Source organism: Mesoplodon bidens (assembly GCF_964165515.1).
Source record: "Mesoplodon bidens genome assembly, contig: HAP1_SCAFFOLD_178, whole genome shotgun sequence".
In the NCBI taxonomy this organism is placed as follows: domain Eukaryota; kingdom Metazoa; phylum Chordata; class Mammalia; order Artiodactyla; family Ziphiidae; genus Mesoplodon; species Mesoplodon bidens.
Genome location: NW_027671948.1, coordinates 422,816 through 447,391, shown reverse-complemented (window position 1 = coordinate 447,391; position 24,576 = coordinate 422,816). Strand labels below are relative to the sequence as shown.

General features: G+C 38.9%; 1 pseudogene across 1 annotated transcript in view; it reads left to right on the top strand.

The window, feature by feature from the left end:
- The first annotated feature begins 17,783 nt into the window (after positions 1–17,783).
- Positions 17,784–24,576, top strand: part of LOC308610764 (centrosomal protein of 78 kDa-like) — a 425,259-nt pseudogene continuing 418,466 nt past the window's right edge. The window contains exons 1-3 of the transcript in view: positions 17,784–17,837; positions 17,951–18,354; positions 21,453–21,625. The product of the transcript in view is annotated as a centrosomal protein of 78 kDa-like (transcript). The remainder of the gene's footprint in view (positions 17,838–17,950; positions 18,355–21,452; positions 21,626–24,576) is intronic.

The window sequence follows — 24,576 nt, the reverse complement described above, 5'->3', positions numbered from 1 at the left end:
ACCATATGATCATCTCAAGAGATGCAGAAAAAGCTTTTGAAAAAAATTCAATATCCATTCATGGTAAAAACTCTCCAGAAAGTGGGCATAGAGGGAACATACCTCAACATAATAAAGGCCATATATGACAAGCCCATAGCTAACATACTCAATGGTGAAAAGCTGAAAGCATTTCCCCTAAGATCCAGAACAAGACAAGGATGCCCACTCTCACCACTTTTATTGAAGGTAGTTTTGGAAGTCCTAGCCACAGCAATCAGGCAAGAAAGTAAATAAATAAAAGGACTCCAAAATGGAAAGGAAAAAGTAAAACTGTCACTGTTTGCAGATGGCATGATACATAGAATATCTGAAAGACACCATCAAAAAATTATTAGAGCTCAAAAATGAACTTGGTATATTTGCAGGATACAAAATTTATATATAGAAATCTATTGTATTTCTATACACTAACAGTGAACTATCAGAAAGGGAAATTAAGGAAACAATCCCATTTACAATCGCGTAAAAAAGAATAAAATACATAAGAATAAATCTGCCTAAGGAGGTAAAAGACCTGTACCCAGGGAACTATACGACACTGATACAAGAAATTAAAGATGACACAAACAGCTGGAAAGATATACCATGGTCACGGATTGGAAGAATTAATATTGTTAAAATGACCATCATACCCAAGGAAATCTACGGATTCAATGCAGTCTGTATCAACATATCAAGGGCATTTTCCACAGACCTAGAACAAATAATTTTAAACTTTGTATGGAAACACAAAAGATCCTGAGTAGTTAAAACAGTCTTGAGAAAGAAGAACACAACTGGAGGAATCATGCTCCCTGGCTTCAGACTGTGCTACAAACCTACAGTAATCAAAACAGTGTGGTACTGGCACAAAACATCGATTACTGGAACAGAATACAGAGCCCAGAAAGAAACCCATGCACTTATGGTCAATGAGTCTATGAAAAAGGAGGCAAGAATATGCAATGGAGAAATGTCTGGGCTTCCTTAGGGATGGTTTCATCAATTAATTTGTTTTCTTAAATGGACCATACTTTTCCATGTCTTTGTATACCTTGTGATTTTTTTGGTTGAAAATTTGTCTTTCAAATATTATAATGTAGTATCTATGGAAATCAGATTCTCCCACTTTCCCAGGGTTTTCTGGGCTTTTGATTGTTGAAGGCTGTAGTAGTCTGTTTGTTTAGGGACCTTTCCAAACTATTTTTGCAATGACTGTTTTCCTTATTGTATGTACGCACTGAAGTCTCTGTTCCTTTAGTTCATGTTTAGCTAATGTTTTGACAGAGATTTCCTTGAATTCCTGCAACTAAAACAAACAAAAACAAATATACACAAGCACATCCACATGCACACTCAAAACCACACACCTCTGCCCATTGTGCAGATTGATGGATCACTCCTTCAACATTTAGCTGACCTGCATTGAGTTCAGGGCTCAACCCATGGTCAAAGCTTAGAGACTCCTCTGGTGTTTTCAGAACATGCATCTTATCTTGAGTATGCATGTGGCTTTCTGAATTTCTCTGGGCACATGTGTACTTTTTGTAGGTTCTAATTTCCCAAAGAATCTCCCCCAACTTTGGCTCCTGCATCTTCTGTGGTCTAGTGTATTTCAATGCACAGTCTTCTGCCCCAGCCATCTGTGCTTTGTTAGTTCACCTTGCACTTTTTTTGAGCAATGACCGCTGCTTTTCCAGACTGTGTTCCAAGTTAGCTAAGACAGAGATAAGCATCTTGTGTCAGTCCTTCAGGTAGCTCCCAGACAGGTTAGAACAGATACACATGATAATCTGACAGTACGGTCTCTTCTGCTCCCTCCTGAAGCAGGATTGAGGGTCCCATACTAGGAATGGTCTGCTGCTACTTTAAGACTATCACTGCATTAAGACTCCACCACTTTAAGACCATCACTACACTAACAGTGGATGGGGCAAGGGCAGGTAAAAATGCCACAAAGCTTTCCTGCCATTTTCAAATTGCCTCTTCCCTGGTTCAGTATGTGTTTGGTTGCTATAAATCTTTGGCTGATTTCAGGACTAAGAGAAACTCAAAGAACCCCACAGCAAGAAACAGTACAATCAAACTCTCAGAAGCCAAAAGACATAGAAAGAATCTTTTCTCCCAAAGGAGAAAGAAAAAAGAAATTTGTTACAAAGCAGGGATCCTCAGAAAGATTAGAGCTAATTTCCTATATGAAACCACGGAAGCAAGAGGCCAGACATATTTAAAGTGCTGAAAGAAACAAAAATTGTCCACCAAGAATTCCATATTTGGCCAAACTGGTTTCAAAACTTAGGGAGAAATTAACGCATTCCCAGATGAACAAAGGCTGAGGGTGTTTATTTTACAACTTCCTACCACTGCCCTAGGAGAAATGCTAAATTGAACCTTCAGGTTGAAATGAAAGGACACTAGACAGCAACTCGAAGCTGTAGAAAGAAATAGAAATCTCCAGTAAAGATAAATACATGGGCAAATACTAAAGCCAGTATTGTGTTATTGGCTTGTAACTCTACTTTTTATTTCTTACATGATTGAAAAAACAAATGCATAAAATAATCATAAATCCATGTTTTTGGGCTCACAAAGTATAAAGGTGTAATTTGTGACAACAATAATGTAAAGAGGAGGAATGGAACTGTAGAGGAACAGAGTTTCTGTGTGCTACTGAAGTTGGTTTCAATTGAAATTATATTGTTTTAACTTTAGAATGGTAAATGGAATCTTCTTGAGAACCACAAAGAAAATATCAATAGACTATATGCAAAAAGAAATGAAAAGGGAATCAAGAGTTCACCACAAGAAAATCGGCTAAGCACAGAAGTCAGTAATGGAGTAAATCAGGGGCAAAAAATGCATAAGACATACAGAAAACAAGCAGGAAACAGACAGAATTAAGTTCTTCCTCATCAGTAAGTTTTGAAAAAGTAAGTGGATTAAGCTCTCCAATAAAAAGATAAACATTGGGGCTTCCCTGGTGGCGCAGTGGTTGAGAGTCCGCCTGCCGACGCAGGGGACACGGGTTCGTGCCCCGGTCTGGGAAGATCCCACATGCCGCGGAGCGGCTGGGCCCATGAGCCATGGCTGCTGAGCGTGCGCTTCCGGAACCTGTGCTCCGCAACGGGGGAGGCCACAACAGTGAGAGGCCCGCGTACCACAAAAAAAAAAAAAAAAAGATAAACATTGGCAGAATGGACTTTAAAAACAACCATAATCCAAGTATATGCTGTCCGCAAAAAACTCACTTGATTTCAAAAGACACAAGTTACTTGAAAGTTAAAGCATAGAATAAAATATCCCATGCAAATAGTAACAAAAAAGAAGGAAAGAGAGACAGAAAAAGAAAGGAAGGAATGAATGAAGGAAGGAAGGAAGATAGATCTGGGATGGCTATGTTACTGTCACACAAAATAAACTTTAAATCAAAAACTATCACAAGAGGAAAAGGAGGCCACTATATGTTGATAACAAGTTCAATCTATCAAGAAGATATAACAACTATAAACATATATGTACCAAACAACCCCCAAATATGTGAAGCAAACATTGACAGAATTGAAGGAAGAAATAGATAGTTCTAAAATAATAGGTGGAGATCAATACCTTGCTTTCAATAATGGAAAACACATCTAGACAGAAGATCAGTAGAGAGGTAGGGGGACTGAATAACACATTTAATCAACTAAACCTAACAGCCATATATAGATCACTCCACTCAACAACAGCAGAATACACATTTTTCTCAAGTACACATGGAACATTCTCCGGGAAAGACCATATGTTAGGCCACAATACAAGTACCAATACATTTTTAAGAAATTGAAATCATACAAAGTATCTTCTTTAGCCACAGTGAAATGAAGGTAGAAATCAATAACAGAACCATTGATAGCCATTTCCCATCATGCCTGCCACACATGATATAAAGCAATGAAGGGAAAAACATAATTTACCATTTAGAAAAGTGGGAAAGAGGACATACCATTGACACAGAGTGTGTGCTGTTTTCCGTTGTCAGGGATAGAAATAAATTAGCATCATTTATTCATTAGTGTGTTAATTTCTTGGTCAATCATTGGGCAGCCAGTGTTTCTGCCTGATGGGAAGATTTCCTATACTCAGTGTTGAGTGGAGCCAACCTTGAAAGGGACATTTTAAAGGATTATACTGTGATGGGCTTCGCAGTACCCTTCCTCCTATGCCAGTATTTAGGTTGGGGTATTTCCATGGAGTGTGTAAAATCGTAGGCCCCAGTTCACCAGAATTTAGTTTGACTCGTTTTGTTAATACATTCCCTCAGTACTTTGTCTTTTGTAACCTTTTGCATTTACTTCATTCTTTATTATCACTGCAAAACAACTTTGTTTCCTGTTCAGATGCCAAAAAGTGGATATCAATACTTCCTGAGTTTTACACATCACAGATCAGTTTTGGATATCAGGGACAGAGACAACAGCTATTTCCAATGACTCTGAGACATACTTTGAACATGTGATTAAAATGTTGAGTGTTGAAATGTGTGTCGAGCTCATTATAGTTGCTCTAAAAGGATCAAACTGCAAAGATTTAAAAATCTTTACCTTTGAATAGTTTTCCTGTGCTGTCCTTTTGTGTCAGACTGTTAATGTGCAGTCTGGCACCTTCAAATAATGTGGCTTTGTAACCAATTATTTACATGTTGTTTTATCCACAGAGAATCTTTTTTTAAAAATAAATTTATTATTTATTTTTGGCTGTGTTGGGTCTTTGTTGCTGCACACAGGCTGTCTCTAGTTGGGGTGAGCGGGGGCTACTCTTCGTTGTGGTGTGCGGGCTCCTCATTGCTGTGGCATCTCTTGTTGTGGAGCATGGGCTCTAGGCGCTGGGGCTTCAGTAGTTTTGGCACACGGGCTTCAGTAGTTGTGGCTCATGGGCCCTAGAGCACAGGCTCAGTAGTTGTGGCACACGGGCTTAGTTGCTCCGTGGCATGTGGGATCTTCCCGGACTAGGGCTCGAACCCATGTCCCCTGCACTGGCAGGCGGATTCCCAACCACTGTGCCACCAGGGAAGTCCCCACACAGAGAATCTTAAGGTCAAAACATACAACTCGATTAACTACACTTCCTCCTGTTCACATTTCCCTCATCTTTTCTTCATCTTCTGTCTATGTATCCTTGGCCCTGTTTATATTAAGTGCTTTTGCAGTTATATTTGATTGTCTGTATTCCGGTGAGTTACCACAATGCTTTATGAGACATGCTAGGATATAAATGCATTTAAGTAATATATATATATGTGTAGTTTGCTTGAGTGCAGTGTTTTTTGTTTTCTGTACTGAATTCATTAGCATGGGTCGGTATAAACTTTAGCATAGGTCGATATGTAATTTGTAAACTCATAAAGTCTTAAAGGTGAGGAAATAAGTCTTTTAAATTTAATTATTTATTGTAAAGAGCAGAATAGCATACATAAACAGGTGCCTAATGAAAACTTGTATTCTAATTTGGAACTCTCATGAACACCTATTTTTTTGTTCTTCTAATGGTATGATAGTAGGCCATTTGATTATTTTTATTTTTATGGCTTTAACTTTAGAACAATGAAATATTCATACATTTTAAACAGTATTTTTCTTTATTTCATGGGGGTGGGATACTGGAGAAGTGAAAGGTCAAACACCTATTGAGGAATCCATACTTGTCTATATAGTGTGTACTTTTATTTCAATAACTGATTTAAAATTCCTAAAAGGATGCTATAATAAGTTATTATGCCATTTTACAGACTGAATCAAGTGAATTTCAGGGAGGTATGAAACTTGCCTAAGGCCATCCAGCTGCCAAGTGGTAGAAGTGAGAATTAAATCCAGGTATACCTATCGCCAAAGTTTCTGCTCATCTCTTTACATCATCCACTTTTAATAGCCAATGCTTTTCTGCTTACAAATATGACTGAGGTTTCCAGACAGTCAACATTGCTTTTTAATAAGATAGAAAAGTTATTGTTGCTTCTCTAAAGACATATTCCTTTTCCATTAAGTGACTTTAGTTGTTCAGATAATACTTCCAGACAGTAGTCATCATACAGTTGGAGACTAAGAACAGAACTCAGGGATGTGTCTAGCAGTCAGTAAAGACCAACTGGGCTCACTGATGATACTTACGGTCATTTCCTCTAGACTAACATAATGTTATTAATAAGACCCTAATAATTCACAGTACTGCCCTTGCCTGATTGTTTGTTCTTCTCCCTCTATCACTCTCTCTTTCCCCATATTATTATTATTTTTGACAATTTTTGGTGAATTAAATTCAGGGATTAGTATTCAGGAGCGCTAGTCACAAAAGCAGAGAATCTTAGCTCACACCAAAGGAAGAAAATAGAGAAACAGTATAAATTATATGAATACACACATTTCACACATGTACCAACTATATGTTGCACTTCTCCAAAATCTATTCGGTATCTGCACATTTATTGTATGTTAGCAGTAAGACTAGAAATGAGCGTAATGCTCTGTTTACAAGATACAGAAAACAGACCCAAATATGAAAATTACTAGCAATGAGAATGGGGAAGAAAGACTACAACAAGGAATGTAGATGATATTTTTGTTTCTTAGCTGTGATGCCAAATATTGAACTTTCAACTTGAGACAAGGAGGCCATAAAAAGTTGTATTAGTTTCCTAGAGCTGCCATGACAAAGTACCAGAGACTGAGGAGGTTAAACAACAGAAATTTACTCACTCACGGGTGTAGAGGCTAGAAATCTGAGATAAGGCGTCAACAGGATTGATTTCTTCTGAGGTATCTCTTCTTGGTTTGTAGGGGCCATGTTTTCCTTTTGTCTTCACATGGTCTTCTCTCTGTTCATGTCTGTGTCCTAATATTTTCTTTTTATAAGGACACCAGTCATATTGAATTAGAGCCCACCCATTTGACCTCATTTGACCTCAGTTACCTATTTAAGGGCCTTATCTCCAAATACAGTCAGATTACGAGGTATTGGGGGTTAAGACTTCCACATATTAACTTGAGCAGGACACAGTTCAGGTGATAATAGAAGATAAGAGTAATTTAAGCAAGTAAGTAACTATTGTTTACAGTGAGTTGCTTAAGGATATGAATTTACTCAAGAAAAACAAGAAGAAATTACATAACACTGTGTGTTATACAAAGATATTAAATTAATCATCATAACATCCTGTGAGATGGGCATTAAATTAGACTAAGCAAGAGTAAGCAACTTATCCAGAATTGTATAGTTGGTACTTTCCAGAATTTAAACCAGGTATTTTTCCAGTTCCATTCTACGTTATATATTCATTTCATTATTTGAAATGAATTTTGAGTCCTCATTTTGCTTAGTTTCTGAAGTTATATGGGGATAGAATGGAGTTGGATATTTTCAGTGACATTCACACATGGGGAAGGAAATTGAGTCCAGAAGCTTCAGCAATGTTTCTATGGAGAATGCTAACAACAGAACCAGAAACACCGTTATCCTTTTGGTTCAGTGATCTTTCCTAAAGCACTACAAGAATCAATTTTAAGAAGCCCAGTGTTTTCCAAACTTTCACCAATGGGCTCTGTAGGGTCCTCTAACAATATCTAAGAGACTATAGTTTCACATTCCAAGCCACTTAAGACAAGGAGTTCTGATTGTTCTCTGTGAGGAAATCAAGTGACAATCATAGCTGGTAATTTAGGGTAGTTTCTTCAGGGCCCAGGCAAAACCTAATACACAAGTAATAATCATTGTTAAGTGCATCTCTGACAAGGATTCATCAAGTAGCAAAGAGGTCTATAAATTGGGAGAAATTATGATCAAAGACAAACCTAGACCACAGTTATTTAATTAATGCTCAATTATTTATGAGTTTAACTTTGGTTAACCTCATTTTCCTTCTTCTAGACAATTTCCAATTCATCTCCACAAAGAGACCAGAATACTTACCTTCCAAAACAAGATTTATTGTGTTCCTTTAATTCAAAGCATACAGTGACTTCTACATTCACTCCACCAAGTTTTGCTAGGAGAGAAAAGGAGACATTATATTTTGTCTTGAATTACATATGCCACCATACTTGACTTAGCCCATCCTACTGGAAGCACTTTGACGCAGATTCTACAGTGTTGTCTTACATCCTCTACGGAATCAAGCCAAGGGAATCACACATAGTTACAGCTGGAAAAACGTTTGTTCTGGGTTGATACTTTTAGCCTTTACCACCAAGACTTTATCACCAAGATCTATCTTTACAGCCTCTAAACAGGAGACCTTCTTGCCTTCCATTTTCATATTGACAAGGAAGGTAAAGGGAAGAACTGAGAAGTACCCAAAGTCAGCTAGCAGCCAGCACAGATAAATCATCTGTGGAGATATTGTTTCTTTCAAAAGATATAAACATGAGAGGAAGTCCTAGTGTTTGAAACAATTGTGCATAATAAAATTCCAGGAAAACCTAGAAATCCAGATGCAGATCAGTAACATATTGGCTAAATAAGCTGTTATGTTCATGCAATGGACAAGTGTACAGACATTAAGAAGAACGAGATACTCATTTCTATGAGATTCTCTTTTCACTGAACTCATCAGTGCTGCAAAAACAATGTTACATAATACTTTTTCTTTAACATTATATCAGGCATCCTCATCTTGTCCTGCATTTATTGCCAGTGTTACTAAAGTTTATCATTTACCTCTTTCTCTTTTAGACATATAATTTCTTCTTATTTTGGAAGCATTCATCAATCCCTATTTTACTCTTTCTTCTAAATTACAAATGAATATTGAACTTTATAAACTATCTTTTGGGGGCTATTTCAAGTATAGTTTGGCTCTCCTTGGACCTTGTTATATGGTAAATTATATTTTGTTATTTTATATATGCTATTTATTATATTTCGTATTATGTTTACTAATTACATTTATTATATTATAATTACATTATAATTAAGGTAGCATTTTGTTTTAGATAGACAAAACAACCAGTGGAATAGGAAGCATCTTAAAATTAAATGCAAGAGCATAAGGGAATTGAGATTAAAATAAAATTCACATTTTGGATCAGTAGCAAAAATTATTCAACAGAAGTGGGAAAATATGGCTATCATTACTAAATTCTAGATACAGCAACTAGTTAAAAGTTAAAAAAATAATGAAACTGTAAAAGTATCAGAAACCTGGGAGACATGAAATAAAGTATTCATGAGGAATACCTTTCTAAGATACAAAGAAAAAAGGATACATTTAATTATATAAGAATTAAAATTTGCCTCATGGCAAAATGCACTACAAAGGTCAGAAAACAAGCAAAAGAAATTGGGAAATATATTAAGAAATGGATATGCTTTCTTTACAACTTTTGAGAGAAGCACATGTTTCTTTTTCCTTTAACCTGTTATGGGGGTATTCATCTATAATGTAAGTGCATGGTTCCTTTCCTTTAACCTGTAATGTGAGATTTAATCCATATGGTAAGTGCATGGTTCCTTTCCTTTCATCTGTAATGTGAGTGTGAACATGTGGCACTGTTCCCAAGCACAGACTTTGGATGTTCCTGTACTGGTCCCATCACTGACCATCCACAAAAACTTACAAATGTTGCTTCACTTTCCTGGGGGTTAGAGTCTTAGCTACGAAATGGAAGCAAAATAGAACTTTCCCACAGGGATGATAGAAGGTTTAAAGGAGTAAATATGTAAGTGCCTTAGCACAGTGCCTAGTACAAGAGAGATCAATATAAGTACTTATCAATTTTTTAAAGAGACAGATGAAAGAAATAAAATGTGGTAATTTCAATCTATTGATATATATTCTTGACTTTAAACTACCTTTTCATTCATTGGATGACCTAACTTGCTCATGCTTTTTCTTACTCTAGTGAACTTGGGTAGCTAATATCATAGTTTAAAATTTTTGCTTTTATATTTACAAGGAAATTTGACCTGTACATTTCTTTTTCCTTACAGTCCTAATCTATTTTCAGTATTAGGATTATATAGACTTCATAAGATGAATAAAGGAGCATTCTTCCGTCGCTTTCTCTAGAAGTTTTTCTTTGTTAATATTAACGTTACCTGTTTAATAGAAGTTCGATAGAATACACCTCCCAAATGATCTGGCTGGGTCTGGTATTTTCTTGGTGAAAGATTGTAAACTATTGACATAATTCCTTTACTGGTGAAAGAACTCCAGCTATAGATTTCCTCTTGTGTCAGTTTTGGTAAACTTTAGGAGCTAGGAAATTGTCCACTTTACAGAAATGTTCAAATTTACTGGCATTTTATATATTCTCTGTTTGTACTCTCTGCTATAACATTGTCCTGATTCTTTCTGTATATTATTTACTTATGTTTTTGTTTTGCTTAATCAAAGTGTGTTTTTTAAATCTTTTCAAAGAATATTCCTTTGACTTACTAAATCACCTCAATTTTATACTTTTTTCTGTTTTATTAAGTTCTGCTCATGTATTTATTATCTATTTTTCTATGTTCTCCGGGTTTATTGTTTTACTCTTCTGATATCAATTAAAACACTTGATTATTAATTTTTAGAAATCTTTTTAGTTATAAATAGTTGAACTTTTTGAAGATTCCAGCTTAGTTGTAAGTATCTAAGGGTCAGCTCGTCCACATTGTTGCTAGCCTAAGGCTTAGTTCACCCTATCGCAATGTATATATTGACATTTTTTACCCTCGACTTTCTGTGTTTTGCTACTTCTCACTTTTCTTTGGAGAGAAGCCCTTTGAAATACCCTTAACTTATTTTACAGCCAATAAGTCTTTAAAATAATGTGTATTTTTTAAAGATAGATCTACTTATATAATTAGGCAGAAAATCTGATCTGCCATATTTTTAAAAACAGCGTAAATTCACTCTTCTCCATGATTAATCTGCTGTATTACACGACCTTCGAGTTTTTAGCTTTATCAATGACATGTACTTGAAAAATGTTTTAAAGATCCTACCCAGTCTTTTAAAACATCCTTGTTCCTTGTTTCAGTTCTAGTTTTATGTATATTTTCTGCCTTGCACCTGATTAGTCCAACATCTGATGGATGGCCTTGGGAATCTAATTCTGGTATTGATTGCTTTTTGCTGATTCTCTTCACTTCTAGCTGATTTCTTCATTATTGTGTAAATTTAGATCATGAGCTCATGTTTAGCTAAACTTTATCTGTGGGAATGCTATAGGCCTGTGTTGAAGGTCTACCTCTCCAGAAAGGGTTTAGTTTTGTGTTTGGAATACCACCGATTTGGGAGCATTTTAAGTTAATTTCTTAGCTTCTGTTTGCAAGACCGCACATAAATTGACAACCCAAACACTGGGAACACAGATCTGGGGTTCAGAATTCTGAAGATTTCCTACCTGTTTCCTACCCAGAGCAGAGGCCAAGAGAATTTGGTCTTAGTCTCCCTTTGCCAGCAGATATTTTTTCTCCTGGCACACCCTTTCATTGAAGGTGAAGCTAGGGATAGATAGGTTTAGTTCTAACTTCCCATCTAGTAGGAATGGAGTCTTACCTCCTGCCTCTCATGTGGTCATGGTCATTTAAAAACAAGTTTCTATGTCAGGTGTGTCATTAAACTAAGGCATCCAGACAGAGGCCTGTTTTTATGGCCTATGAGCTATGAATAATTTACACATTTTAACTGGTAACGTTTTAAATGGTTACCTAAGTACCTAAATAATATCCTCAATTTTGCCTCTTTGGTCTACAAAGCCTAAAATATTTGCCACTTGGCTCCATAAAAACAGGATTTCCAGCTTCTGTTCTAAGCTATCAAGATCTTCAATCCACTCCTAATATAGCTATAACTCTCACGCATGTACCACCCTTCTTTCATGGGTCCTGGAAATTTCTACTGCATACTTCAAAAATCAACCACGCACTTAAAAATAAGTTGTGTACATTTAACCTAGCATACCTAACCCTTTTCCTTTAGGAGAGTTTTTCAAGTAATCTTGCCCACCGTATTCTTTAGAGCTTCATTAATAATGGCAAAAAATTAAAACAACTTAACATTCAACAAATGGGAATTGTTCATAACAATTATAGAAGCACATACAGTAGAAAATTATACACTCTTATTGAAACAGTGAGACATAACTAGTTTTATTCTTAGAGAACTATGTTTATTTAGGTCCCTTTTGTTTAAATAAGTACATTTCTGTGTATGTATGTATATAGTCATGTATTTATATACACATACATTATTTGTATGATCTAGTTATATAAACATATGAAATACATACCTATACACATACCTTTGATTTATATTTGTATACATACACAGGAATATAATTATATATATTATATAGTTATATACATTGAACTGAAAACTGGTAGTATACATATATATAGTGTATAAATGTGTGTCTATGTGCATGTGTAGAAAAGCAGGTTGAGAGATATGGAAGCATGAGTTAGACAGGGTTCACGATTGTAAAAGTAGTTATGTGTAGGTAGTGAGGTTAAGGCCTATTTGATTGAAAATATTGCATATTTGTACATCAATTGTTATGATGAACAGATTCCTATGTAAATAAAATTATAAATAGCTATACATACTTGTATGTGTAATGTATAATTAAAATATATATAGTTTCATAGATGTATTATATTTATATTACATAATATAATTGTCTTATACTAATACATTATGTATTGTGTTATATAGAATATATTAACTATAGTGTATTATATCAGATAATAATAATTATATATTTATAATATATATATAAATATATATATTTATAATTTATATATTATGATATAATTGTTTTATAATCAATATTACAGGATATATCATATTAATATTATGAACATATTAACCATATAAATACATTTCATTACTCATATATTTTGTATATAATATATGCTAGGCAAAAATATATATTAATATAATACATAACTGTTATACATTAATATAAATATTAGTATATTACATTTATATATCAATATAATATTTAATATTGGTATATTATACTTAATATATACATAACTAATGCTCTGCTACAAGTAGAATAAGACCAGGAGTATGGCCAAAGCAAATTCTAAAAATATTAGATTACTTCTATTCATCTATATGTCATTTTCCTGGAATCTGCATCTGGCTATTAGAGAGGACACACAGCAAAATCAACACAAAGTGCCCAGGAGGACATTGGATCCTTTGTTTATCGGAGCCTCAAAGGAAACACAGTGCTATCCAGTCCCCCATCAAAGAGCCAAGAGCAAACCTTGAAGCACCCAGTAAAAGCCCATTCAAACAAAAAAGCTTTTCCACTTAAACTGGAAAAAGTTAAGTTCCCAAGAGACCCCCTACATCGACCACCAAAGCTCATTTGGCAGTAAAAGCAATAACGTTCACCGAACAACAAGAAACCCAAAACAATAGTTGTTTTAGCACAAACACAAAAAAGCAGCTAATTAGTGTCTCTCCCGTTTGAAAGAAGGGGGTGGGAAGTGGGCAGAAGACCTGATAGGAAAGATAAAAAGCAAAGGAAAAGGAAAATAAAAGTTTCCAGTTTGACACTCAAGCTGTCTTCTGCATCCATTTTGTCAAGACCACCAAGTCAATGTGGAGGCTTTTTCCTCCTTCCCTTTCTTTTCATGAGACTGATCACAACCAGCACTGCAGAGTCCATCGAATTAAGGAATGCTGTTGCCTACATGTGTGAATGAGCTGTGAGTAAAGTACTGAAGTAGAGGACACCTAAAGTGAAACGTCTTCATGAATGTCCATGTGGCTGAGCAGGAAGTTAACCTTTCATAGATGTGCTAAAGAAGAAGAGTTGGCTTTTATTTTATTTACTTTTCCCTGGACTCTGTTGAATGACTATCATCTACAAGTTCAGGCTACCTTTTGCTGAGGATTAATGCACTGGGAGAGCTGAGAGAAAACTGAACAGTAGAGCTGTCTTTTTCTTGACCAGTTCACCTTACTTTCCCAAACTCTAAGTCTTTCCCTAATTCTTTCTCCTTTTTAGTGTAGTAAAATGAACAGAACACAAAATTCACCATTTTGATCATTTTACAATTCAGTGGAATTTAGTACTGTCACAATGTTGTGCAACTATCACCGCTGTCCAGCTGCAAAACATTTTCATCCCCCCAAGAGGAAACCTACACCCATTTTAAGGACTCATTCCCTATTTCCCTCTGTTCCAAACCCCTGGCAACCACTAATGTATAATATTTGCCGTGTGTATGGATGTGCCACTGCTGGACATTTCGTATAAATGGAACCATACCATATGTAGCCTTTCGTGCCTGATGATAAGTTGTGCAGTGGTAGGAAAAACTAAAATGCGATGTACTGTATGATGTATGTTTTACTGAAGTGGCTTGGTCAGATTATAATGATTTATGATAGAAATCACGTAAAGCAAGCTTCACAATTCTGCAGGAATGTTCTGAAGAATGCTGATGTTAATTATGAATATGTGAATCCCAAATCTTTCATTTGTATTGACCTTATCTCATTAATTCTTCTCCCAACACTGCCATAACTAGAGTTGAGTTCTAAAACTTACCTTCCTCTTTCCCCATAGAAATTGTCCCACAATTTCAAAAAGTTCTCAAAGGTGAAAAAGTGCACACGACGTTTATCACGTTTGCAAATGCCGATGGAAATGCTAAGCTAACACTGTCCAAAATGCAATATTCTTCTGTGAGAGCACCCAACTTTAAACAAATACACATATTCTAAATACAGCTTAGATCTGTGACATGTTTTGGTCACTGAAGTATGAGCAGACATGATGGCCTTAAATGAGCAGAAGAGGCCTTAAATGGGCTTGTGCGGTTGGGCTCACCTATGTTTCAGTGAACTTTTAGAGAAGACAGGGCCTGGGAGCTGCGGCCTCACAGTTGGGCTCCAGACGAAGAGGTGTGTGACAGACCTCAAACTGATCCAAAACACGGAGCAAAACTAGCCATCTAGAGGTCTAAAAGAGAGCCACTGCAGCTAGCCCATAGGTCCAAGAAAAATAAATTCTTGTTTATGTAACTGAGTTTGGGGTGATTTGTTCCAAAGCATTATCACAGCAAGAGCTGACTAACACAACATCCTCCAAATCATTGTTATGTAAATGGATGCCACCATGCCTACATTTAAGGCAACTGTGTCCTCAAATTGTGAGAAATCTTGAACCCTTGGTGCCTCTCCAACACAATGTACATGGCTAAATTTCCACAAATAAGTTCACTAATATACCACAAAGATCTCCCTAAACTTGTATTAAATGTAATGCAAAGTTCTTTCTTTTCATTTTCTGCTTCTACATAGTTAAAATGCTGTTTATCAATGGAAAACGGTTCTTGCCGTTTGGCTTCTGTCGTTAGAGTCCTTTGAACTCTTTGGCTTTTCAGCTCCTAGGCTGTAACATTTCAATCAGCAAATGCCCCAAGGAGAAAAGCTGCACCAAATGTGAAGCTTGCGTCTGTGTTTCCCTTCTCTCCAGAACTTGGCCCACATGTCTTGGTGTCTCTCTAACACTCAGACGCCAGCGAACAGAAGTTCTCCTACTCTATCCAGCTTCTCTAACATTTCTTTAGACTTCGCCTGATCTTATGTTATTATTCAACTATCATCTCAATTAACCCTAGGAAGCAAATGTACCATTTTTAGAGAAAACGGAACCCTGGTACACCGTTGGTAGGAATGTCAACTGGTGCAGCCACTGTGGACAACAGTATGGAGGGTTCTCAAAAACTAAAAATAGAACTACCATATGACCTCGCAACTCCAGTGCTGGGTATAAATCCAAAAAGAACAAAAACATGTGTTTTCAAAAACATGTATTTGAAAAGATACATGCACCCCAATGTTCGGAGCATCAGTATTTACAATTACCAAGATATGGAAGCAACCTAAGTCTCATCAACTGATGAATGGATAAAGAAGATGTGGTACATATAACCAATGGCATTCTACTCAGCCTTAAAAAAGAAAGAAATGTTGCCATTTGCAGCAACATAGATGGACTTGGAGGGCATTGTGGTAAGTGAAATAAGTCAAACAAAAACAAACACTGTAGGATATCACCTATATATGGAATCTAAAAAATACAGCAATCTACCGAATATAACAAAAAAGAAGGGGAGTCACAGATATAGAGAACAAACTAATGGTTGCCAGGGCGGAGGGGGAGGAGGGGGCAATACGGGGTGGGGAAGTGAGAGATGTCAACTACTGGGTGTACGATAGGCTCAAAGATGTATTGTACAACACAGGGAATATAGCCAATATTTTGTAATAACTGTAAATGTAAAGTATCCTTTAAAAAGTATACAAAATTTTTTACAACAGAAATCATACTGAAAATTGGAAACAATTTAAATGTCCATCAACAGGAAAATGCAGGAAAATATAAATTATTGCATTTCCCTACATGGGAATCCTACATAGTGAGGAAACTACATGAACTAGACAGATCTTTACGTGTCAGAATGGATGAACCTAGCAAAGATAACACTAAAAAAAGCAAGTAAGAAGAGAAAACATAGTAGAATACTATATGAGGTTTAAGAATACTTAAAAATGTAGCCTAAATAGAAAGACATCCATGCAGTGATGGAGACCAAGTTCAGAAGAGTGGTCACCCAGGGTCAGCTGGGGAGTGGCTGTGTTTGGGAAAGTGGTCACAGCAGGCTCTTCAACAGGAATGGTCATGTTTCACTTCACACGCTGGCTGGAGGACGGAGGAGTGTCTGCAATGTTATAATGTGAGCACGCTGCATGTGAAAGCCATTGCTGACCACATCTAGGGGATCTGATACGCGGGAGCTGGTAGTGGGTGGAGGCATCCAGAAGGTGGTGGTAGAAGAGGAACGTTGTATGCATAACGCCTAAGGCCTGACCAGAGGACGACCACTGTTCTAGAAACTGGACACAAATCCAACTTCTACGGCCAATGTTAAAAGACAAACTGAGGCATGTTTAAAAGAAGACTTTACGTGAGCAAAAATAGATTCAATTCAGGCACCGCCAAAGCGGAAGTGGTGAGGAGCACTCCAGCCACAGGAGCTGCAGAGATTTTTAGTTTCAAAGGGCAGAAGCAAAGCAAGGAAATGACTGACTTGCTATCGCTTTAAAGCCTACTTGGTGGTTTCTGACTAGTTGTCCTCAGCGCTGTGCGTCACCCTGAGGCGTTGACAGGCTTAGATTTCGGTTGCTTTACGTAGGCGGCCGCATCACTAGAGCCACCGCAGGCTAACGGCCTCCTTGCAGGGTTCATTTACTAACACCAATTGTCTGAGTCCTTACTCTTACTCGGCCACTTCACTTCCTACGCCTTAGTTTCTCTTCTGTAAAGTGGATATTCAGTAGTAAATTCTCTGTGGAGTTGTCAGTACAAAACAAAGTGATTATTAGTAACCACGATCATGTCCTGAATGCATGGAACACGTCACCATTTGCCAACTACCGTGTCAAGTTAGCAGAAACTACGGAAATTAAGAGCTCTCCGCATAAATTCACACACCCGTGCACCAGGTAAGGGACCACAGGCAGACGTTCACTCAGCCTTTCGTGTGTCCCTCACGGAATACACGCTCTCTCCTGGGCGGGGGGAGCACAGACACTTACGGGAGTTTACTTTTCAAATGCGTTGATACAACCAGGTCTCACTTTTGTTTGGATGAGTCAGCAAACGCTTTTTGGAAGCCCCAAAGTCTCCACACCTCCAACGTTTCGCGCTGCCTTAGTCTCAGAGCTCAAGCCCCTACTCTTCAGGCCGCGTCACCATGGGAGACAGGGCTGCATGCGGACGCGACGCACGACGAGCGTGCTGACGTCCTCGAGCCCCGCCCCCACGGTCCCGCCCGCTGACTTATAAACGGCAGCCCCGCGGCATGGAGGGCGTAGGTGCGTGCGCCAACACCAGGCCGTGCGGGGTCTCCGGAGCGCGGCATGGGGGGGTTGGCGTAGCTGGGGCCCGTGGCCCTATGTCTTCTGGCTGCGACGCCGGTCTTGCGCACGCTGCGGGGCCGCAGCCGCCGGGCGGTGGGCGCCCGAGGGGCCGGGAGGCGAGCCGGGGCCCCCAGGCGGGTGTGGGCATCATGTCCGCAGCCAGCGTCCCCGAGGCCGCGCTCGGGCCATGATCCCTTGGTGAAGCTGCGCCGGGACGGCGTGGCCGATATCTTTCCGCGCTCTAAGGACCTGTGCGCGCTGCAGGACTCGGTGCCTCTGCCCTCCGTGCGCGCTTCCCTACAGGAGGGCCTGCTGGACTTAAGGCCGACCGCCTCCGCGGGGTGCACTGGGCGCCGCTCCTGAGCACCCGCTGCCCCTGATCTGTATCCAGAGCTTCTTCCAGCCACGGCGTGTCGAGACAGGTTTGTACTTCCCGCTTCCAGGGCCCCTCGTGTGGGCACTGAGAAGCAGGGTTTAAATGGTGCAAGGTGGAGGGTGGGCACTAGAACCAGTGCCCAGTGACCGGGTGTGCGTGCACTAGACAGGGCGTGTGGCCTAGGACTCCTGCCGGCTCGGTGACCCCGGCCGAGTGCCTTAAGGCTTCAAGGTCTCAGTGTTCTCATCTGTAGCGTGGGCTTAACAGGACCCAGTCTCTCTGGCGGTTACAAGGATGCACTGTGTTAATGCTTCTAGACTCTACAAAGTAGAACACTTAGCACAGTTTGGAGCATCGTTAATTGTTGCACAGATGTTACCTGGTCTGTTGAATGACTTTGCCTGGTACACACCAAAGCGATTAGGAAATGGATATATCCCAGCTTCATTTCCTTTCCATTAAAACAGGGCTCAGGAAAGAAAAAATCTGTTTTTCAGTAGTCGTATCATATAGTGGAAAGAGCACTGGTGTGAAGGCAGCCTAGGGTTTGAATTCCAGGGCTTATGCTGTCTGTGGCCTGGGCAGGTTTCTTTTGCACTACAATCCCCACACTTGTAAAATGACATTAATAACCACTCTTTCTGTGGGTTCTTAGAATGAATTAAGCAGGTTATGTGTGTAAAGTAGCCTGGCACTTGAATGAGTTGTCAGAACCAAGGGCTGCTGGAGAGGATGCTTCTGCCCTAGGTAATCTTCCCTTCTACTGGGCAGCAAGTAAACACAAGCACAGTAGTCAGTGCTCTGAAGAAGTGAGTTCTGGTGCTATAGAGCACAGAATCTCTTTTTTCTTTAATTTAATTTTTATTTTATATTGGAGGATAGTTGATGTACAATATTGTGTTAGTTTCAGGTGTACAGTAAAGTGATTCCGTTATACATGTATCCATTCCTTTTCAGATTCTTTTCCCGTACAGTTTGTTCCAGGCTATGGAGTAGAGTTCCCTGTGCTGTGCAGTAGGTCCTTGTTGATGATCTATTTGATATAGAGTCGTGTGTCTATGTTAATGCCAAAGTCCTAATGTATCCCCCCCCCACCTTTCCCCTTTGCAGAGCACAGAATCTTGGAAGGGAAAGTTCAGGGTAGGCTTCTTGGAGGAGGTGCCATCCTTTCTAAGGATATGTAGAAGCTACTGGGGTGGCAGGAGGGAGCAGTGTGTGTCAAAGTTTGAGAAATATAAGAAAATATGGCAAAACTAAGGTATAGGACTGGAACTCAGGGTTTGGGAAAGAAATGAGAGTTGATATTGGAAACCTAGTGGGGCCCAACAGAACGGGGCCTTGTTTGTCCTGTCAGAAGTTTAGATGTTTATCCTGAAGGCTGTGGGAAACCCTAAAGAACAGTGAGATGGACTTCTGGTTTAGAGACTTACCCGGACCTCCATGTGCAAGGCACTTGATTGAGTGCAGGGTGAATTGTAATCTAAGGTTCCCACTTAAGTTATAAAAGGTTGGACTGGATTTTGCAGATCTGAGAGAGAATGGGTGGGGCCTGGTGACCAGTTAGAAAAGGGAGGGCAGCAAGCGTGGGTGACAGTTTACAGCTGCATCTTTTTGAGAGATACAGAGCACCGTAGGAAGGTATTGGGGGTGGGGCGAGGATTTTAGTTCATCTTCAGTGCTTTAGAGGGGCCTGGTAGACAGGTCTGGGCCCAAGGTTCAGATCTGGGCTTTTGGGGAGGAGAGGTGTTTGAAGGCATGGTAGAGACTTAGGTTATCCACAAGAAGATCCAAAGAATCATAGGTCTGAGAGATTTTTAAGTGGGTATATTTGAGGATGTTTATAAGCTGTGAGAAAGTAGCCAGCAGAGGAAGGGTGTAAAGATCTAGGACAGGAAATGATTGTTCATTTGATTTTGAAAAGCTGAATACTTATCGTGTGCCTGGCCCTTTTCTAGGATCTGGGGTTCACACCATCTGTTATCTCTTCTGCAAGGATAGTTCAACTCCTCCCCTGGTGAAGAGAAGTCAGATTATTCTTTGCGTCCCATTCAGGTATAAGAACTGTTCTGTACCTCTGAAGGGACTTTACTTAACCAGAGTAATAAGTTAGAAATCAAAAGAAATTAGAGCTGGAAGGGACCTTAAAGGCCACTGTACTTAATTTTGCCTGATATTTGACATTGAATGTAAGAAAAATTTATTGTAGAGCCCATTCTCTTCAGAGTTCCTTCACTGAACTTTCTTTATGTCTTGCATCCAGTGGGTCTATCTTGTAAATTTTGGCCTCCTCCTAAATTTGCTTCTTCATCCATATTACATTTTGCCCAGGCTATGGCAGAAACTCCTGGGTGGTTTCACGGCCCCTGGTCTCAGTTCCTCTAAGTTCATCTGCCTACTCGGGTTGAGTGATCTTCTAACATGACAAGATATGCCTAAAATAATGCTGCTAATGGCTTGCCCACACAGAGTTAGTGCATACTAGCCGCCCAGCGTGTGCTCTGCACAGAGGCCTGTAGTCTGAACTGTGCTTTGCCAAGCCTCCTGGGGCTCTTTGGCCTTGAGGAAGGGGAGCTTTTTGTGATCACTCCCTTTATCTAATTGGTCCTTCAGCAGCGGGGCGCCTTTTTCTAATCAGCGGAGGCACCCTTACTCAGCCAGTGGTAGCCCCAGGCCTCATCACCTGTGGGATACAAGCCATGCTCTCTCCCAGGCTTGCTTGGGCCAACATCTCTATTTTTATTTCTGTCTCTTCTCACACTTGGACCCCTGGTCTTTAGGCATCCCCACCTGCAGTATTTACAGTGCCCAGCAGGTGTCAGGCTTGAGTGTCTTTGCACAGGTGCTCCCTGTGCAGTTAATGCACCTCCTACTCCAACTCTGCATAGCCTCATCTTTCTAGACTGTACTTCAGGGTTATCATGAAGCCGTCACTTAGATATAACTTTTGGCCTCCATAGGCACTTCTGTGCTTAAAGGTTATAGTTCTTTATCTCATGTGATTGAAATTTTGAGTTTATAGATCTTCCTCCTTAATGAGGCTTTAAGGACAGGAGTCATTTCTAATCCTTAGCACAGAGCAGATGCTTTTTAAAGGTGATAAAATGTATGGTTTAAATGACTCATTTTACAATAATTTTGCTGTAGCTTCCGATAGAAATAAAGTTTCCAGATGTTGTGTTCCTGCAATAAGAAATAAAGATGTGACCTTCCAGCTGTGTAAAGCCCATCAACGCTGTGTAAGTGCATCGGATGCGCTAAGGAACGTGGAGCCAAGTGGGCTAGTTGTGAGAGAGAGAGACTTAACTATGTTAACAAAGGTAAGCCTTCATTGTGTCCTGCCAACATTTGATAGTTACTTTTGGGCAAACTAAAGCAATAAAATTTTAAACTGTTCCTCCCCATTAAAGGGATTGACTATTTGGCCACTTTGGTGCACCTGTGTCTTGTGAATTGTCCAATTGGAGATGGAGGTTTAGAAAGTGAGTTTCAGTCTTGTTTCAGTCTCTTCCCATCAGACTGGTGTCGTGATTTCCTACACACCATGTTACTTCCTGTCTACCTTTCCTTGGTGTTGTTCATGCCTGGATTGTCTCCTGTACCTGCTCAAACCTTGGTCCATTCTCATTTGTACCATGGAAGTTTGTCATGCCGGATACTGTCAGAACTAATTTTACTTAAGTTTGTGTTAAGGTGCAAAGCACACGTTTTGTATATTATCTGTTTTTTGTGTTTGTTTATATTTTTATGGTTTCTCTTCAAGAAATATTATGAGTAGGGAAATAACAAGATGTAAAGAGCAAAAAAGTCATCATTCTCTTTTAAGTTGTTAGAACATCTACCTGCAATCATACTGCACTGTGGTATGTGTTAAAATAGGAAATTTATGTCATGTCCCGTAGGAGCAGGAAAGTCAGTGGTGTTAGTGAGGGTGTGTCATGGAAGTAATCACTAAGCAGGTGACTGCTGGTTGGGGTCCTGAAACATTAGTGTGTGTTCCCTGTGTCCAGTAGTGGTCTGGAGGGGTCAGGAAGCGTGCCTTTCAATTTGAGGGAACAGAGGGTTTGAGGTCCTCTCTGTTCTATTGCTCTAGTACACTGCATAGCAGCTCATAAAATACTGTGTTTATAGTTGATATTTAAATCGCTGATTGATCATCAAGATTGGGATGTATCATTGGAAATGAAAATAGGAAGAGTCTTATGCTTTTTAGGTTTTTCCTTTTTTCCCGATGTCTCAGAAGGCTCTTTGACGGGGGACATTTTATTCTCCCATACAATTCCATGAATACTTATACCCTGGCACTTATTTTAATGTCATTTTCAATTTATAAATGTCTCTGAAACACATACTGTAAACTATTTGAGGGTAATGACCATGGCCATTGATGACACATCTTAAATGTGCATCGTGTTAATGTTTGAGTGTCAGGTGGTCTACCATCAGTGCTTCCTTCTTTCACCCAGTTTTCTTCCTCATTTCCTTCTCCAAATTTGTCTCATTTTTCTACTCTCCCTTTTGCTTCTCTATTCTTGCTTTCTCTTTCCCATTGCATGTGTCATTCTTCTTTTTCTTCTTCTTCTTCTCCTTCTGACTTCATTATTATGGCCAACCAAAACCTTTTCCAGGATTGTCTCTATCTTCCTTTCCTCTTCATTGCTATCCACAAACTCTTAGAGAATATTCTTGCTTGACTCCCTTACTTCCTAGCATACCCATGTACTTCCTGATCACTTTAGAACATTGAAAAGGGTTGGAATTTTTAAAAATAGGTAATTATAATCAGTCTTCTTTCACCTCTGGCATAAGACTCTTCTTCCTCAATCTGACCATTCTTAAATCTAGAAGTACTCCAGCTCATTGGTCTCCCTTACCCCCATGTTTAGGCCAAAGAACTTGTGAAACCTTAGCCCTGTTTAATACTTGAATTTATCAAAACATAAGAGGGCTAATTCTGCCTAAGGGCACCAAAGAAGAATAAAGATGCCACAAATAAATGTTTAGTCCAGATTTATAATGGACTCTTAAGTGCCTAGTTGAGTGCTAACCGTTAACTCACTTGAACACCAGGGAGGTCATGACACAAACTAACATGTTAATTGTAAAGACACTTCACTTCACCATTCCTCAATGTAGCTGATAAACTGCATCCAGTTAGCTTAAATAACATGAATGATGAATTTCCCTGTGTATATAAATTGGAAGTTTCTAAAGTTTTCTTTTTCCCTTTGTACAACTACTGACTGCCACCTCGCTTGGTCAGTGCAATAGGAAATGATGACTAAGAAACACATTGTCTCAATATCAGTGGACATAATGTCCTAGTAGTCTATAAAAATCTCAAAATTCTTAATCTAAAAGGTAGGTCTGCCAATCTTATATCCTTTTCCTTTGTTAATATAAGTATCCAATCTATGAAGGTCTCAGTTTCCTTACTTAGAATATGAGGTGGATAGATTTGCTAATATCTAGGGACCTTTCCAATTTTAATATTCCCTAGTTATAAGGGCTGAGCCAAATACAATGGCTCCCTTAATCATTAACCTCGCTCATGATGAAAGTTATCAGCAAGTTCTACTTGTAAGAGATCAAACATTCATATCCATGTATATTGTAGCACATTGACTTTTACAGAACTCCAAGTAACACAACATAGTTACATTCATAGACTTAAGGTCACCGTGGTATACTTTACAATTTTTCTTTTCCCTAGGAAGGAAATGTAGATCCCTAGGAAGGGATTTCTTTCTCTGCCTTTCAGTAATGTAAGCCTTTTATTATCTCTTGGATCCTAAAAATGGGTAGGGTTTTGGCAGGTGGAGCTTAGGACAGACATTCCAGGTGACAGGGACAACAGGAGAAAGGGCAGAAGGAAGAATGGATTTTCAGAAAGACTTGATATCTTACATGATGAGAGCAGCGTTTCACAATCTCTGTCCTGCAGAACACTGGTTTTAGATGATGTTAATGTAGTTACAGGACAGAAGCATTTGGGAAGAACTGTACTCTACATCCCGACATGAAATTCAAGTTTCACTTTGTTTCATTACATACTCTGAAAAGTTTTGGAGGAAGGAATTGATTTATTTTTGTTTAATTCAGTCTTACTCACAGTTACTTGACAAACCTATATTCAGCTGATGGGACTGTATTTTGTGAAAGGCCAATCGGAGAAATGGTGAGATGGAGCTTAGGCTATTTCTCTGTTGGGACAGGCATGTGATTATTTTTCTTATAATTCTTTACTGTTTGTCCTAACAACTGTTACTTT